The sequence below is a fragment of the Camelus dromedarius genome, chromosome 5 (assembly GCF_036321535.1).
Source record: "Camelus dromedarius isolate mCamDro1 chromosome 5, mCamDro1.pat, whole genome shotgun sequence".
Taxonomy (NCBI): Eukaryota; Metazoa; Chordata; class Mammalia; order Artiodactyla; family Camelidae; genus Camelus; species Camelus dromedarius.
Window position 1 is genome coordinate 49,053,048 of NC_087440.1, and position 20,196 is coordinate 49,073,243.

The 20,196-nt window shown below is 36.0% G+C and overlaps 1 protein-coding gene across 1 annotated transcript in view; it reads right to left on the reverse strand.

Annotated features, from left to right (window-relative positions):
- MDGA2 (MAM domain containing glycosylphosphatidylinositol anchor 2) overlaps window positions 1-20,196 on the reverse strand; it is a 697,006-nt gene that overhangs the window by 360,907 nt on the left and 315,903 nt on the right. The gene's annotated exons all lie outside the window — the stretch shown is intronic.

A 20,196-nucleotide genomic window follows, 5' to 3' on the forward strand; every position in this document is an offset into this window, starting at 1 on the left:
TGTCAATGAGAACAGGGCTTTGTGTTGTTTCATTCACTGCTGGTTTGTCCAGTGCCTAGAACTGAGCCAGGCATATATGTTGCTCATTAAAATTTTTGTAGTGGTTGAACCCTAAAGTTTTTACCAATGATCTAAACTAACTTCATAATTAATCACATTTATAGTTGTTCAAGACCTTTACCAAGATAAAGTCATTTAGCTTAGAGAAGCGGGGAGGTACGTGGGAAACTGGGAACCAGAACAAGAACCTTAAGTTTTAGATCAATGCTTCCCAAAAAGCTTTAAGTAGAATTGTGGCTTTCACACATTATTTTTGGCCTGCATTCCTCCTAAAAGACTTTTGAAAAACTAGGTACCCTTCACATATTTTCAGGTTAATATTTAAAATTATTTTCAAATGTTTAGTTGCAAAGATGCACTGTAGCTATTGAGATTTGAAAATAAGATGATTACACCACTCTTTTAAATAGATCCATGAGATATATAAAAATTTGACATCCCATATCACCTACTGAAAAATATGAAAACATGGTCTTCTTTAATAGTCAGAAATTTTATAGCATTTTTCTCCCTGAGTCATGGTTCATTCCCCTTTTTCTCCACAGAATTTTACCTTGAGGAAATACATTTACATGCTTGAAAGTCATTCACTGATCAATTTTTCATATTACCTGTGGGGAAAATATGAGGATATTTTTTGAGGATGAGATTGAAGTTTTTCTCTGAGTCATCACTAAAATTCTATTAGTAAATAATTGACCTAAACAATACAAATATGTTGTGCTTTCAGAAAAATATTTATTGGAAATGTATCTCTTAATCAGATGGATGGGGCTATTTCTCCAATTAATTCATGTATAATGTGTGACCATCATTTATTGCTAGAATGAGACTAGACATTCAGCATCCCTCTTATTTTTACTTTTCATCTTCCTAATTAAAAACAGAGAAATTTGCTCATATAAATAAGAATATGAGAATTTAAATTCTTTGACATTCTTCCAAGCTCTGGGAAGAGTATCATCCAGTGCCATGCTACATCATCAAAAATTATTTCCAGTAAAGTGTCAGCTGACAACTCCAGTAGGTCCATTTTTAATTTTGTTGAAAGCAAAAAGAAGTAAAAACCACCTTAGTTGCAGAAAGATCTGTTATCCAAGCAGTTACTCAGTTTTTTGACACCAAGACTTATTTCCATTTGTTTGGTGTCCTGAAGGTTTTTTCAACCTCCAGAGATAACGTACCAATAATAAGATCAAGGTTGTGAACTATATAGCTTGTACTCTGCATAAAGGAATAAGAGTGATTATCATGGGTGGGGGAAAAGAATTTAAATCCCACCAACTTTTTCTCAAGCACATTAATTTTAGGAAAGTATACACAAAGAGGTTGGAAATATTAAGGTTAATTCGCTTAACTCACTGACCTTTGTTTAAAAGTTGCTGCTTAAAAAAAAAAAAAAAGTCTCCATAAATGAGAGTCCTAAAATGCTTACAAGGTAAAACGTGTTTCAGAATTGTTGCTTTTGTATATGTATAACTGAGTCACTTAGCTGTACACCTGAAACATTGTAAATCAACTATTCTCTATACTCCAATAACAAAAACAAAAACAACAACAACAAAAAGGGAAATGCTGCTTTTGTTCTTCCCTTTTGAAGAGATTCACAATATTCATTGTTTTATGGGGAGGAAACCTGTTTGGCTTGTTTAACTTAGATTTTTTAAATCATATTTGAACAAAGAACCCTTTTCCTTGTAACATTTGACAACCCACAGAACTAATATTCCATTGGTACATGTTTAACACCGAAGCCAGATGTTGCTACTGAAAGGCATGGAGAGATTATCTCTCTATCTTTTTATCTTCTTTGAGTAGAAAACTGGCTTTGGAAAATAAGGGCTTGATGTCATAGAAAAGTGAATTCTGATAACTAAGGAATCTGAGAGAGTAGAGAGGGATTCAGGAGCTGAGCAGGATATTGCATATTCAGAACAGAACAGGGACTAGTTCAAGAAATACAGAGGAGGGGAGAGGACACAATGTCACCACCAGATTATTATGTAAGAGATTGGCAAGACTGTCCAACATTTAGGATACTTCATACATATTCAGCAGATATGCTGCTGCTGCTAATAGACTGTTCTTTCTTCTGGAAGCTGGGGGTGGGAGCCTAGACAGAAAATAACTCTGCATCTCCTGAGATCAAGGGAGAAATTTCATTCAGCTTCAAACTGGTGCTCATTGGAAAAATGGTGATTTAAGAGGAATAAAAGGATAGCATAGCCTAAAATATAATGCTATGTGGTAAACTGAACTACCTGGAGAAAAAGATTCAAAAGTCCAGATAAGAGCGATGAGTTTTGTAAACTAATGCAACACGAATTAACATATGAAATGAGAAAGAATCTATCTATCTATCTATCTATCTATATATATTTGAGGGAGTTTCTGCTTTCTCTCAAAGATTGTCTAGAACTTTCATTAAGAATTTTGTGTGCTCAATGCAGTGCACATATTTTGCAGTGCATAAAAGAAAAGAGAGAGGATGGTCAGGCTTTAAGCAGGAGGTGAAATCTTTACTAAGCCCCTAGATAGGAGGAACAGAAGTCACCCAAGACAGAGAGCACAACAGGATGTGTCTCAGAGTCTTCTCTTACAGAGCTTTCTTGAATGTGCCTTCTGTCTCCTCAGTTTGTAATTTTAAAAACAGTTTAGAAACATTAGAGAAATCATTGCAAAGTTAAGTAAAAGAGAAAAGCAGCATAGAAAATACCCACAGTGAATAGACACGGTTTGTAAAAGTAAAACTTTGTCCATAAAACACCTATAATATTTGGATGAGCATCCTTCTTGGTTTCTCTGAACATACATTTGATGGAACTGGACTGAGTCTGAACAAATCATAAACTCGGGGCTAAAAATAGATGCCACTGAATCAACTCCTCAATCAACCTATGTTTTCAAGGCCTCTTTTACACAAAGTCTATGGTCAGTCCCCAGAGTTCCTAAAGAATGAAAACACCAGCAATGATTTAAATGTGAAATACAAGAGGAAGACCTACATTTAGCTTTAATATCAGTTACTATGACAACCAACAGGCTATTTAAAGTTATTAGCATTCTGGCCCACTGAGTTAACAATATGGACAAAAATGGCATAAACGTTGAGAAAAAGCAAATTACTTCAATGTCATATCACATAGAAATGGCAGTGAAGGCCATATAGGCTTAAGGGCTCAGAGGGTTTGGAGAAACATACTTAAAAAGACAAGTCAGTCAACAATATTTAGAACTTGTAGTACATTATTGATGCCTCCTTCCTATCATGTCCTTCAGGCTTTTTTTAAATTCCAAGTTCAGGATTTAAACAAAACAAGACAAAAAAGTGAAACTGGAATGGACAAATTGATATTTAGCCCAAATCTTTGACAATCACATGGCCTCCATCTTATTATTCTGTTTCATCTCAAGCACACGGTGAAGAGTGGAATGAAAAGCTAGCTCTGAGATATCCAGGCCGTTGTATCAGGGAAAGAGGTGATGTAATAAGGAAGAAAGGACTGAGTTTCACACACTTTCCTCTGACAGATTCATCTGCTAAAAGCAGCAAAGGATGATATATCATAAGATGTTAAAACAGATGGCCTAAGTCACAGTGCTACATCACAAAAGCATGGAGACTAGGACCAAAATAACCAAAGTAATATTTTTATTAGCAAGATGCCAAGTACAGCAGCAAAAGCACCTTGAGGAAGAATCTGAGTTCAGAAGCAGGTCTCTCCTCCTTAGGGCTGATGCTGTTTTTTGAATCACTCTTGATGGGGCATATGTTTAAGCGTCTGGGTGCTTGCCAGGCTCAGAAGAAAGAAACTAACCTCCCTCCTTGAATGAGGTGCCCTCATCTTATAAGCCTGTGTGATATAGACAAATGAGAGTAAACTAAACAGGCAGCCTAGGAGGAGAGTGCTCTACTGCATACTCTTACAGAGAATTATTTTTCCACATTAGACAAGCAGAGTAGGGAATTTCCAGGTCTTTGAATTAGGAATAAGGAAGGGAACACTCATTAACTCATGACAGTAAACCTTAAGATTATTAAAGGTGATGCCAGGAAATGCATGAAAAATTGTAAAGATACACGGTGGTAGGTGCAAACAGTGAGCTGTGATTACCCACAGACACTTCAACGACAAAACCAGCACACGACAGGCAGGGCAAATACATGTGAAAGACTCTCCCAAATCAGAAAGAACAGGTTGAGATTTACAGATGGATCCACTTGTATGGCCACATCAACAAATACTGAACAATATTAATGTATGTGGACTCATTCATCTATTAATTATACCTAGAAATTACCTCGGGGATGTAACGGTAGAGAGCACAGAATCTGGAGCATGTGAATTTCAGGCCCCCTATTCTAGACAAATTATGTGACTGATCTAGGCTTCACCTGTATTTTTCTCACAAGGCTATTTTAAATATCAAACGAGCTAACGTGTTTAAAACTTTCAGAACAGTGACCAAAACATAATTTGCACTATACACTGTTTCATATTATCATTATATATTATGTATAATACAAAGTATAAATAAAACAAAAATAATGTAAACATGCAAAAATAAAAAATTGTAATATTTTCCTCCCTTGCCTCATGAATTTGCTTGCACAACCCCCACTAGATCATCCATCTGAAAGACAGAAGTTGAGTTGGGAAAGATTTGAATAAAGTCAAGTCAAAAGAGAAAGACTGTAGTCCCTGCTCAAGTATGGACCAGGAAACATAAAACACAAAGGGCTTAATATTTGCTCTGACAGGACCTGATATCTTGGACTTCACTCTCACAGAGATGAAAAGAACAGATTTTTGAAACCCAATGCCATTTTATGTTGAACCATAAGCCTACCTCTCTCGATTAAAATCTGTCTCTCGTCATAGCTTTCTAACAAGGAAAGAATATTCCAGATATTCTTTCATTCACTTCAAAGAAGGGAATTGCCTCCTTAGTGGTTGAACGTCTCTAAATAAACAAACAAACAAACAAACAAACTAATAAATAAATCTACTTGTAAACTTAAAATTCCCGTGGGTTTTGTCGTCATGAGTCAGCCTCCCAAGTTCACAGAAAGGTTTGAGCTGCACGGCCTGCGGGGCTGTGGGGCGGATCCCGAATGAAGGCATACTCCCCAGGGTAATTTCTCCCTGTACGACCTCTGCCCTCCTGCCAGCATGGCTGTTATCTTTCCAGAGACATCCTAGCTACTTAGATCCCACTGCTCTAAATTTCTCTCTGTTGAATCGTGGAGAACGGGCATTGCATGGTATTAATCTTAGGACTCAACTAAAGAATCTAGATTTGTTTAGGCACGTGCATTGAAATTACAAGCTGTTTTTTGCCTTTGTTTTTGTTTTCCCTACAGTTGTATGATTCCATTGTGGTAACTGCTAAAGAAATGTACTGGGCAAAATAGTGTTATGAAGCAATCTTTTTCAAGCCTGTCCCCCCAAAATAACTAATTTAAAGAAAATATCTTGCTAAGAGGTCATCACTTGTATTAGAAAGATCTCTGACCTACTACTGTTTTTCAGTATTTCAATGAGGTCCTCACTAAAAAACTTCTGTAGGAGAGGATGACTGGTAATGCCCTTTATTTGGGGACTATGATTGTGACTACCTTCACAGACAAAGGAGCTGGAAAGCTCCACCAGATTCACAGTACAGATTAGACTCTCTTAGGTCAACTCTCAGACGTCATGTCATTATACGTGATCACATTTGCACAGCAAAAACAATCACATTTTCCTTGCAGTTGTCTGAAGGTGATTTGCCTTGACCAATATTCTCTCATAAGCCAATGTTGTGAGGGGGCAAGTGTAGCTCAGTGGTAGAGTGTGTGCTTAGCATGGGGGTCCTGGGTTCCATTCCCAGTATCTCTGCTAAAAAAATAAAAAAATAATAATAAATTACATAAATAAACCTAATTACCTCCCCCCTAAAAAAAATAAAATTTAAGCCAATGTTGTGAGCCATTCCTTATGAAAGACAATGAATTCATTAATCTTATCCTATCTTTCATGATTTCTCATACCCACAGTGTCTGTTTTTCTCCTTCATAAAGAAAAATAACAATTCAACCCTAAGTTCAAAAACCCTGAAAAGCAGTAACTGTGACAAAGCCAGCCTGCCTATGTGAAGTAGCATGAGCTCTCCAGGTCATGTTCCATTTTTGTAACAGATTTATTATCTAAAGTGATGGTACTCAAACCACTTTTTTATTTCACAAAATTTATTATGTTATTACTATTCCTTAAACCTATGAAGAAAATCAAGAAGCAAGCTCTTTAAGTCAAGATGTCCCTGGGGAATAATTTAAAAGCTTGAGTTGTTTTCAAGGAGCAGAGAGGTCCTATTTCTGAATATCTCTCTTAAATTTGTGCTTCTGGACTTCATTTCTATTGTGGTCACCAAAATCTCATGTCTTGCTGAAAATTTCTTCACCAGGTTTTCTGTTCTCAAATCTCGGGCAAATTAACATATCTTTATAGACAACACCATTAAAAGGTAGGGAACAAAAAACAATAAGACAGCCATTGCTAAAATTTGTAATCCCTTCCTCCAAGTAGGTTTAAAAAATGGGTAAACTATAGTTTGGAACATTTTTAAAAGCATGTTTTTAAACGCAATGAAAATTTCACTTCTCTGGCATTGCAGAAGGAGAGCACCTTTAAAAAAAAAGTCTGATATTCAATACATTCTCAGTCTTACCTACAATGCAGGACTTAACTAAGTTTTCTATGCTCCATATCTTCCCTGCCAAGGAAACTTCAAAGAATTTTTAAAACTTTCTTAGTAATTAGTGCTTTTATTTGTCTTGCCTCTAGTCAATAGCTTTCAGGATATCTTAAAAAAATAATTTAAACGTTCTCTCTAAAATTTTATAATTGTTTTCTTTCTAATGTTGCTGCAAGACCTTGATCCCTAACTCACACCTTTATTTGGTGGTGTGCTAGTAAATGTTTAACAACTAGCTCTCCAAACAGAACTAAACAAAAAGACCTGACTTGTGCTATTTGCTAATTTCTGTACTGTAAATACTTCCAAAAGGGCTGATTTCAAGTTACCAATATAATGACATCGAGTTCAGAGTTAGGGAGAGATGCACAATACAGCATTAAGTAACATTTCCAACATATAACAGGCATAAATATAACTTCAAGAGCATCACTGATAGTAAGATGCAGTAAAATAATTAGAAGTGATTAGTTTTGATGATTTATTACTTTTGGTTTTAATGTAACTTATTTAATGGTAAGGTCCTATCATTTAATATTTAATAATCAACATGTTTAACACTTCCTTCACAAGCCATTAAGAACTGACTCTAGCACATCACTGCCTGTGTTGTGACAATTAAGCAAGATTTAAATTTACATGTATCTTCATGATAGCAAAATCCACATTTTAAACATCTATTTAAATACATTCCATGGTATTTTGGGTTCTTTTTTATAATTTGTTTTAATTGGTTGCAAAATTTTCTACTCATGGTAGTTGGAGTACATGACTATCTCTTTACTTTTAAGTTCACGGAGAAAATATTAAATGTAGTGGCAAAACTTGACATTACTGTGGAAGCCAGTGTTTTATAAATTACATTCTTTCTAAATTTGCTGATTTATGATATGATAAAATTGCTTTTTTAAACTAGCTGGGAAAATTTCTGAAAACTAGTGAAATCACAACTCTACTGTAAGGACCAGTGATATTAATATAATCTTTTCTCACCTAAGAGTCCTTCCATGTTAATACCAATTAAATTAATGAGACCAAGCTCTTAATAACACATAAGGTCAACATTTTATAATCAAGCATTTTCTAGGCTTTTAAAAAGAAAATCAGAACTCAGAATGCCTTCTATACAAGGTACATAGAAATCATAGTCTCCACCCTCCAAAAATCTTTACTACTATTATTACAACTAATGCCATTAACAGCTAGCACTATTGCTTGGCACTGATCTAGTTGTTACATTTATTACCTCATTTGATCCTTATAATCATATGTGGGAGGTACCTCTGATATCTTCATTTTATCTGCGCAAACAGGTAAGGCTTAAATAGACTAAATAATTAGCCCAAATAATAAGAGGTAAAAAGCTGGAACCCAAACCCAGGTCAGCCTAGCACCCAAGACATTTCTTTACTCCACTATGCTTATTACACCTACGATTTCTGACTGACTTGTACTCCACCCACCCAGTGTTCAAACCAGAATCCCTAGACTTAAATGTTGTGCAATCCTTCACCCCTTACATTTCCTCAATCACTAAATTCTATAGGTAATACCTCCAAAATAGGTCTCACGTGTATTCCTCTCCACTGTCACTATCCTAGTCCAGATCACCACCATCTCTGGCCTGGGATCTATAAGAATCTCCTACTTGGTCTCCTTTCCTTCCGTTTTGCCACTATACATCCACATTCTCCATCATTCCTTAGTGTTTAGTGAGAATAATCTTTCTAAAATTAAAGTCTGATTCTATCCATATCTTAATTAAAACATTTCAGTGAAGGCGCAAGTTAAGTTCAAAGTCCTTAAAAGGACTACCCCAAGCTGTTTGTAATTTGCTCCATGTAATCTCTTCAGGTGCTGGCACTGCAACTTCCCCTTTTACAGGGACCAACTTCTGGTTCCCCGAAGGTGCCAGGCTCTCAACGCTGGCTTCTGAACAAGCGCGCTCTTCTGCCTGAAGTCTAATCTTAAGCCCCTGCCCTTCTCCAACACTTCTAGTTTGCTCTGAGTAAGCATTCAACTTTCCACTTAAAAGTCACTTTCTCTGGGAAAATTTTAGACTGTCAAAGTCCAGAAGAGACATCTTGCCTTCCTGGTATCCACTACTTCTCCACTCAGGACACTTACCACACTGTATCATAATTGTCCTGTAATTCTGTGAGGTCAGAAACTATGTCTCTCCTATTTATCTCTATATATCCAATCCTGAGTATGGTGGCTTAAGTAGTAAAGGCAATCAATAAACATTTGCTGAATGAATTGATGCATTTGTTCTGAGGATTAAAAGGGGATAATGATATAAAGTACTTGGTCACACTGTCCTTTTTAAGAACCTAAATATACAAGTGTAAACACAGATGGAGGGAAAATGACAGAGAATACAAGATATTTTGACCCCTCCACTTTCAATCCCAAAGGTGATTTTGATGAATACATACATTTTTATCATGATTATACCAATATGACTATATTTTAAGTGAGAAAATATACCTTAAAATCAAGATCATAAAGGCAGTTTAATTATTTAAAAAGAAAATTAAAGGATTTGAAATTCCACTTACATTCATTTGGTTGAATATTTTCACTTCAGCCCACCATTTCTAATGTCAATTACATAAAAAGCATTTGATTCATCCATTTGATTCTGCCCATATCAAAATTTAATTGTGATTTCTGCCATTTGTTGCTTTATGTGCTCATTGTGCCTACTGATTCTAAATTTCTCAGGTTAAATTTGGCAAATAGAAATTTTGTCAGGGTAATTTTATTTTATATAGATAATGTTTTTAAAATACACGTATCTGACCAGTATCAATGTTTTATAGATTATTTCCAAAACATGCATACACAATTTTGAAAATCACACAGAAAACATAATCCTCCCTCAGTTATGTTTTCTTTCACAAATTTTAAAGGTTCAATTTTATCCACTGTTGGTTTTATTTTGTGTTTTCTTTTAACCAATATTATTTATTATGAGTAGTACAGATGACTAATAATTTGGTTTATTTTTAAAGAACTTTAAAAAATTTAAAGGCCTTTACTAGGCCAGTGGTATACTTTTCAGGTGCTCAGCATTGGGGCCAAAATGTGCTTCCATTAAGAAATACTTATTGGTCATATTGAACAACCTTCTTTCAATTTTCCTTGAATTTTAAACATTATCTGTGTCCTTAAGTACTTTGCATAGTATGACCAAGGTTTCACCTATTCATGTGCACTCAAAAACACTTCACTTCCTTTTTATATATAGGAAAGGAATTTCCATCATGAAAGGAGTTTTGAAATATTTAATTAAAAAACAGTACTACAAAAGCAATGGCCAGAATATCTCAGATTTTTAAGTAAGGCTGGACTGCAGCAATAGTAATGAATAGAATTCTGAGATATTTCATCCTGAAACATGATAACCAATGAGAAGTCAAGATGGCAAGTGCTTCGAAATCCTCCATCTCTTAAAATATGAACGATTTTATTGTCAGAAGTCTAGGCACAATCCCGATCTCTTCAGTGCCAAAATTTTATAAAGTTACTTATTCTTTAGAAACAGCGATGCAAGTTAAGTTACACAGTTACATATTTACCCTGTGATGATCTGAGAATACTACCATAACTCACTTCAAACTATATCCAAAACATTCTCAGCACTCATGAAGCAGGAACTGTAGGAGTAAATAAGCTATTGGCAAGGTTAACAGGTATCAGGGAATCAGTGTGTAAGGATAAAAACTGCATAGGAAATGGCAATAACAGCAAAATCTGATTTAAATTAGTAAGTTTTAACTTTTAAAAAAAAGATTGTTAATGTGGTCTTGATTACAGGTTTCCCTCACTTTACCCCATTTTTGTTGTTGTGTTGTTTCATAAAAGCCACTTTGCTTTTATGAAGACCTACATCAGTAAGGTAACTGCTTTTTTGTAAAGGTGAACATCCTCTCTCAATTTCTTTAGGTTAATGAAAACAGGTACTAATGTAAGTCTTTCCTAAAAGCAAAGTGGCATATAGTGAACTTTCAGAGAGCAAAGGATACCTGTACATGGTTTTCACAGAGATACTTTGAAGCAAGGCTCATCCCTGTGAGCAAAGACCTCTTCCTTAATACCTGAGTAGAACCGAGGAAGAGAGAAGTCCTCGTAGGTCAGGGAAACACCGAATGGGAGGACAACTTCATGTAATTAAGCAGTTGGAACTGGCCGAATGGTATAATTAAGGAAAGTGTGTACCAGCCCTTAAGATCACTGCCTGGAACTATATAATCGGATTTCGTGGGCCCTGGTACTAACATTTTCTTCAGCTAGGATATGTCACATATTTGTTCTTATAAGAGAGAAGCTATAGGCCACCTGAAATGATACACTGTCACCATTAACCATACTCACTTGTATCACTCTTGCAAGTATAGAATAGAGAGAAAAAGTTAGTTAACTTCCCAGGGACCAGCTTCCTTACTGAAAAATGAAAAGAGTGGACCAGATAGTTTTTACAGAATAGATGTATAATTTACATTTCTAAATTAGAGGACTTTGTACCTTAAATGAGACAATTTAGGGGACCATAATAGAAGAAGCAGTAGCAGTAACTTTTTCTAAGCAGTGAGTAGCATTTTTATGAACATTTCTGAAATATTATAATCAATCAGATATTGAAAGAAGTTAGATAGTTGTACGATACAGAATGTAAGTGTTTTATTGATGTCGGCTTCATTAAAGTATCAGTTACATAAGTGAGCAACTCTGGAATCAACAATGCTCTGAGCAAGGGCCCAGAGCATACTGCTTTTTCTAATTTCAACGTAAAATTCTGAAATTGATGGCTCTTTGTGAGTACCCAGATGAGAAAAATTCAGTAGGATTAAGCAAGTCTTGTCTTTGTAGGCACTTCTGAGGGGCTGTTTTCACCTATAAGCCTAGACTCTTTCAACACACAACAAAAAGACCGATGAAATGAAGTCTGGAAAAACACCAGTATGTTTTCCCCTTGCAACCTATTACATCAGCCAGCATTTCCCTGTACTTGTGATTATCACATTATGGCTTGATTGCCAACTATTACTGCCACAGTTGGAAAAGTGAAAGCACAGCATGGAGCCATTCCCACTAAAGGCATATGAAATTTCATAACAAGCTCCGAGGCTGGCATGGCTGCTGTGGGCTCAACTCAGAAGTGCGCAAGTGTCTGCTTAAGATGCTGCTTCAAGGGGCACCCTAACTCGCATCATTATTTCCTTTAGTTTGAACGGTACCATGGATTTTTCCATTAAGCAATATTAGACACAAACTGTACTGAGCTTATTTGTGCTCTAAAAAAAAGGCAATGTAGTTTTTTCTGAATCTTTCCAGAGTACCAGAATTTTCTATCCCCATGTATAAGCAGTCTTGATTTTGCCTAATAGTACAGACTAAGATTCACATAAACTAGAAAACGCCAGTTATCTTGAAGTGGTATAACTAGGGAGAAAAGCATCAATACTCATGTTGGTAATATGGGCGTGTGTCACTTAGGAAATCGCAGAGAAAAGGGCTTCAGTTGCTGTAATTTAACAGGTCTAGAAAATGCAAAATAAAAAAGTCAAATATATGCAAAGAATATTGATTAATGTTAATGGGGAAAAGGAAGGATGATAGTATTTTATATCTATTCTTGGTTTATGCGTCACTCAAACTACAAATTGGCCTGGGATGAGCAGTGGGAGACGATGGAGTTCTTTCACAGTGTTTTTGGAGCAAAATCTAGTGGTGGAACAACATTAAATGGCTCAAATAGTTTATAGAGGGATGATCATTGCTTCAAGAAAACTACAAATTTAAAACTACAAATGATTATATATTTAATTTTGCTTGAGTATGTGTACGCATATGTGTGAATATATACCCCAAATAACAGAAATATCTGGAAAGATATCTTATTTGATTTTCAAAACCACAGAGATTTATTTACTCTCGTGGTTTCTTCTGCCATTATCTTGTGGAGAAAAATCTGTATTTAGCAGAATTAAAGCAGTCTCTAGAAGCTTTCTTGAAATGAAGAGAAATGTACTCCTCCTCTTCTGTCTTATTTGGCTGCTTTCCTTTCTGTGTGGGATTCCCCATTTTGACACGAAGGCACACCCTCTGACAGTAGCCAGGGCAAGTTTGGGGATCCTCACTATGAGAGAGAGGAACCCCAAATGGTTACAAACCTGAGTATCTGACCACTTACTTTCTTTCCCCTCAAAGGCTTGGATACTCCCCTTTCAATCATCACTCCCCTAATAGCAATAGCTTCACCCCGATTGCTTCCTTCCTTTTATTTTTAATGTTGTTAAACACACTTAAAGATCACTGCTGTAATTCTGCTTGCCACCCAGCCCCCACCACCAATTTTGAAAAGAAAATATCTACAAAATTGCAGGAAATTATGTAAGCAAGTTTGTTGGCGTAATATTCAAAAGTGTGTGTATTTTTTTAAAAGACGGAAAGATAGATGAAGTTTAAAAGTCTAAAATGTTATTCTAGGCCCTTATGCAAAGGGTCAATCTATAGAAGAGGATGAGAAATGAGTTTAAGTGGAACCTGAGAAAACACAGAGACTGTGATTTGCAAAAGCCCTGGAAGCCTGGGAAGAGGCATCAAAGAGCAGTAGGGATGAGAGAGTCAGAGCTCCCATCCAGGCCCTGTGGCTGGCTGCACACTTCTTGATCTTGAAAAAATCACTTACGTTGAAGAGACTATTAACTTTCTCTCTTTAGGTACCGCAACACCAATATTGTAAGAAAATAATTCTTTAAAACTTATTAAAATCATAAATAACGTTTTACCATTAATAAAATTTTGCTCATAAGTGATTCCCCTAAGGCAAATATTAGTTATTTCCCCTGGATTTCTTAAATAATTTTCATTCTCCATGAAGGGTGATGACTCCCACAAAAACTTAAATCTAGGTTTTCACACATAGTAAGTCAAAATGTACTGAATATCAGGTTTGCTAATTTAAGTGTTGATATTTTGCTATGTTGTGCACCTCAGTTTTTATAATCTAGGTATCCATGAGTAACAGTGCTTTGTTTTTCCCCTATGAAGTATTATTTCAAACAAAAATGCTTAGGATTTTTTTTTTCTTCAGTAAGTATTACATTAGAAATGCAGTAAATGTTAAAAAGAAATATAAGGAAGTAAGGGAGGAAAAAGGAAAGAAACAGCTAATTAAAAGATCAGTGGTTAATATTCATTGAACCTTTAATTATAAGCCAGACATTCTGCTAAATGCTTTACATGGACTGCATCATTTGGTCACCACACAACCCCACAAGGAAGGTGGCACAACATTATCTTTATTGCTTAGATGAGGAAACCAAAGTGAATGCTAAAGGTCCATCTGAAGATTCCACTGTGGGTGAACAGCAGAGTTGCAACAGATACCCAAACATGTGGTCCAGAAGGAAAAAGAGAGAGAGACTGAGATCAAGATGAATATGAGAAGTGGATGGACACTGTTCACTCTTTGCCCACTCCCAAAGCCACCTTCAGGTTGTAAGCAATCCCTGTGCCAGCTGTTAATCCACTTTCTCTATTCTCTCCTTACTGCTTTTAATGAAGGAAAAAAAGAATAAAAATAATTTTAACATAAAAATAACCCTGAATTTTCTTTTTCATCAAGTGAACCATTTGCAAAAATTGACACTTTAAATATTTCTAGTAACAAATTACATGAAAGCCATTCATAGCTATTTTCATCACACCAGTGTGTCATCACTGAGTTAACCTATAAATGCCTTTCTATATAAAATAGTCTGTATAGAACAATGTGCATATGAGGTACATTCCAGTGTTTGCTAATCAGTTAGCAAAATGCCATTAACTTAGCTTAGTTCAAGGTAATTGGTTACTATAAAAAAAGTCATTCCCCAGGTACAGGAAAATGCACAGACCTACTTTCCACCTAACTAAGGCTGTGATTTTTAACTTGAAGGAGGCCTTAAGCAATCTTTGGACATGGCCCAGGAGACTACTGTGGCTGGAGACTGGGTCTCTTGACCCTCTTTTTCAATTCCTAATAAGCAGACTAACTGTTCTTATATGATTTATATACTGGATTTTGAATAAGATTTTGGTTGTGTGAATGTAAATACTGCAATGCAAGTGAAAATACTGCAAACATATCAGTAAACAAAGAATGCTGAAACCAAGTCATCAGTGGTTGCCACCACCCCCCCAAGTGGGGACAGGCCTGCAGCCCAGCCTCTGCAGCCACTCACAATGGTGCACTCTGAGCAGACTCAGAATAAGAAAGGACAGGATACTGACCCTAGATAGCTAGGTGCTTGTCAAAGGAATGAACTCAGTGAGCCCAAATGTTTGCTTCCTCCCATACATAGAAAAGCACTAAATTCTTTAACTTGAGATGCCTGGTTTTCTTTAGATAACAAGCAATCTTTTATTGTTCCAACTACCTGGTCTTTGTTGTAAAGCTCCAATATATCCTAGCTCCTTCCCTACCTTTTCGGAGCAGTCCCTCAGAGCCATCTGAGAGGCTGTCATCCCGGCTCGAGTCCTCCCGTCAAATAAAACATAACTTTTAACTTTTAGGCTGCACGTTTATTTCAGTCGACAGTCGGGAAAAAGAATTCAGTTCAAAAAGTCTTGAATATCACTGAGGTAAGAGACTTTCTATTTTCTTCAAGCATCATTGTGAATATAAAAACAATTTATGATAATTACTTAAAGCTGTCTTCAAAACTCGTATCAAATTATATTCTTGTGCTATTAATGAAACTAGGGTAACTACGGGATCTTTTAGTAAAATCACAAAATAATATTTGAGTAACAAGGTTTCAGTGGTTCAGTCCATCTATTTCACTGAAGTACAATGAGGCAAGGAAAAGTCAGAGCAAATTAACAATGTCTGAAAAGCTTAAAGGTACTTTAACAAAAGATAAAATCATCATAAGGTTTTTTTTTAATTGGTAAGTCTGTATTATGAGAAGAAAGTAAAATAAAATGAGTCTGATCTGATTTGTCTTTCATAAGATCATGACATTAATGGCCCAGTACATTCTGTCATTTTTTGCATGCACATACTGATTATCTGCTCTTGTAACCTGTCTTTATCATCCACAATTTCAAGGCAAAACCTTTCCTCCATTAAAAATAGAGTACTGCACATGGCATTTTGTAACATTTATGGAGGGACTGTTTACTGTCCGTAAGTATTTCAGAATTGGTTTTAATATTATAAAATTTTGAAATAGGCTCAAAAGCTGCAAGAACGTAAGGGATGATACAGTTAAGTCCAGTTGTTTCTTCCCTATACACGAGGAACTATGCTAGACGCCAGCAAAATAACAGTAATAGTGATGATGATGACAATGATGAAGAAGAGGAGGGAGAAGAGGGGAAGAAGAAAAATTATTATTATTATTCATCTCTGATTTTGAGGAAATTTTAGTTTAGTGGTAAAGACAGCCACATGAGGAATTTTAATGCAGTATGGCTGTTAACATAACTACACACACCAGCAACCCAAAGAAAGGGAAAAGAGCTCCAACTGAGGTTTCAGGACAGTTGTTCTAGATGGCACATTTAAGCTTAGGGCTTTTTTTTTAAAAAAAAAAAAAAAAAAGGAACACAGCTTTCTTGGGATATTATTGAGGTATAATTCATATACCATACTATCCACTCATTTAAATTTTATAATTCAGAATTTAATATATTCACATGGTTGTGTAACCATCCCCAAAATCTAATTTTAGAACATTTGGTCCCCTCTAAAAGAAATCTGGTAGCCACAGCTGTCACTCATCCTCTTCCTCCACCATCTGCTACTGCCACCCTACCAGCCCTAAGCACCCACTAATCTACTTTCTGTCTTGATGGATTTGTCTATCCTGGACAGTCCATGTAAATGGAAGTTTATGCTATGTGGTCTTTTGTGGCTGACTTTTTCAGTTAACATAGTGTTTTCAAGGTTCATCCTGTTGTAGCATGGACTATTATTTAATTTCTTTTCATTGCTGAATAACTTTCCATTGTGCAAATATGTTATGTTCTATTATCCACTCATCACCTGATGGGTATTTGGGTCGTTTCCACTTTGGGTCTACTGTAAGTAATGCTTGAAGAACATTTGTGTGTACAAGTTTTTGTGTGAACATGTTTTTATTTACCTAAAAATGAAATTGCTGGGTCATATGGTAACTCTGATTTTTTGAAAAATTGTTAAACTGCTTTCCAAGGTGGCTATACCATTTTACATCACCACTGGCAATGTAAGAGGGTTCCAGTTTCTTCACAACCTCACCAACTCTTATTGTCCTTCTTTTTGTTCATAGCCAATTTAGTGGTTGTGAAGTGTCATATTGCTAAGGCTTTGATTTGTATTTTCTTAATGACCAAAGATGTTGAGCATGTATTTCATATACTTATTGGCCATTTATATATCTGCTTTGAAGGAATGTCTATTCAGATTTGTTGCCCATTTTTTATTTGAGGTTTTCATCTTTTTATAATTGAGTCATAAGAGTTACTTATATATAAATAAGTTCCTTGTCAGATACATGATTTGCAAACATTTCCTCCCATTCTGCAGGTTGTCATTTCACTTTCTTGGTCTTATGTTTGCAGCACAGACGTTTCTGACTTTGATATAGTCAAATTTATCTGTTTTATTGTTGTTATTGCTATCCTTGTACTTTTGTTATCATAGCTAAGAGAATATCTGAGCTCAGTCCTTGAATGAAGAGAAAGAAAGAACCAAATTAAGAACAGTGGAAGCTCATTCCAGGCAGAGGTAATAGAGCAAGCAATGTGCTCCGTGAAACCCTCTTCTGTTTGTTTAGAACAGGGGAGATTCCCACAGAGCCATACCTAGTAATTCTGGCACACCATCATACCAGTTTTATAATACACATTGTAGTTCCCAAAAGGGTATTAATAACACTAACCTATTGTTAGTTGCATGTTAAGCTCAGTTAAAGAATGCATGTTCTAAAGGAAGGTTCATGTAATGCAAAAATTAAAAAAACAGCTATATTCCACGATATAATTAAACAATTTGTGACCTCTAACTGGAAGGCCCCGAGGAAAGTCCAATTTACATATATATCCTAGTTATTATTCTGGATTCTAAACTATATCGAGAAGACTGTGAAGTATACCTTAAGACCTTTTTCCAGTATAATTCTATGAAAAAGTAGTATAAAAGAAAAAAATGTTCTTCCTCTGAGCCCAGCAGTAATTTATTTTTACTGCTCTTACAGCTGAGCAACTCCTCCTTAGCTTAAACTATGATTAGAGTCTAAGCTCCTTGATATTCCCTACCATGTCTATTTTCTTTTCATTTATCTAACAAATACATATTTATCAAGTCTCGGTCACTGTGTATAGGCAACAAGGTCAGACTGAAAGCTACAGGCCAGGAAAATTCTGTGTTGTAACTTACAGTGCAGAGCTCCTCTCCAAGGTCAGGCTGAAGCCACCCTCAAAGGGCCTTCGCCCGATATCACATCTTCTCATGTTATCTTCTTCTGCTCTGCCCTGCTCCCCCCACTCAATTACCAGACTCCCCTCTGAGCACTCCCTTAGCAAACCACTTACACATCAATCCTCATCTCAGGAGCTGCTTCCAGGAAACTTGATCTAAGATGCCAGGGCAGAAGATAAACAATGAAAAGGATATACAATGAGGGTAAACAATGAAAAAGATGGGTTTACAGCTCTCAAGGAAGCCAGATTTACATAACTAGTTGCACATTTAGATCATTATCATCTTGCTGTATCTAGCACTGCACCAGTAGAAGCTTCATAAATATGTGCTGGGTGAACAATTATGAATAATTAATTTAACCAACAAATACAGAACACATATACCCACTGACTAATTCCCATGCCATAGGTTGGGTAATATTGACCGGAGACGGATTTCAAAGGAAAAAATCTATTTAATTGCATATTACGCTTAATATTAATTAGTGGAAATTGAATGTATCAACTAGGGACAAGCATGTAAGTCACTTGGACCTAATCTGCCAGAATGATAAAATGTGTCTCCAAAAGAAATGAGAGGAGCAAGAAACACAGTGCGAACTACACTAGGATTAATTAAAAGCTCTGGAAGCCTAAAGTGTTCATGTACCACTTTTAATGTCTTGGCAACAAGAATTAGATATCCTTGAACATGCTGACAATCCTGTCCCCCCAGTTTTCCTGGAAATGTTGATAACTACAAAGCTCACCCTACGTAAGTAATTCCTGTGTATCGGTGGTGCTGTGTGATTAAGTGAGCAGAAGTTGCCCAGGGCTGGCCCAGAAATGGAGTGAACAGGAAGCAAAGGACAGGCAGGAGGATTACAGGCAGCAGCCCGAAGAGGAGGAAAACAAAGAATTAGGGAGGGGAAGCTCAAAAGAGTGGGTAAAGAATAGGGAAGGAAAAGAAAAATCCCTCAGATTTAAAATCTACATGGCTACAAGAATGAACATGGAAAACCAGAGAAGCAGCTACAATAATGGGAAGTGAATTTAATGTGTAAAATGATAGTAGTGATAAAGAAAACAGAACTCTTGGAGGGTATTTTGAAAAGGACCAGAACAGATACTGTAAGGCTGGCAGCAGCATTAGGAAACAATGACCCCTAGAGGTCCTCTGTGTACTCAGAGAAACCAGCTTCCATCACAAACTGATGGGTGCTTAGCCGACAACTCACATTTGCCAAGTATCCAAGATACTCAGTGAAATACCAAACTAGGCCCAAAACTCTGGCCTAGTAATCCAAAGACCTGCACCAAGCAGTGAGCTTGTTAAAAGAATCATATTAGAATTTTTTTCTCTTTTTCTAATCCTCGTTAATCCCTTGGGAATACTATTTGTTTTTTACTTTAAGTTATGCAATAGTTAACATATCCATATGTACACAATTCAAAGAAACAAGAAATATACACAGTTAAAAATAAGTATCTTTCCCCCTTGTCTTCTGTCCCCCTTACTAAAGGTAGTACACATTATTATTAGTTTTTTGTATGCTCTTTCAGGGCTATTCCAGGGATTTTTCAGACAAATGGTAGCACTCTATTTTTCCACTTATCTTGGCCTCCTCCTCCCTCTCACCCATTTAACAATATATCTTGGGGACAGTTTGAAATCAGAACATATATGAAGACCTTATTCTTTTTAATAACTGCATAGTATTCCATCGTATAAATGTTGGGTTTGTGTGCATGCGTGTGTTTTAATGGATTTATTTATCTTGTTCTCTACCATGTTCTCTACCACTCCACACTTAAATTGTCTTCATCTTTTTGCTAGTATAAAAATGTTGCAGTGAAAATCTTTGATACACATATATGCATGTAATATTAGAGACATGTATGTCTATAGGATAAATATATTGAAATGAAATTACTGTCATAATCTAGATGCATTATTTT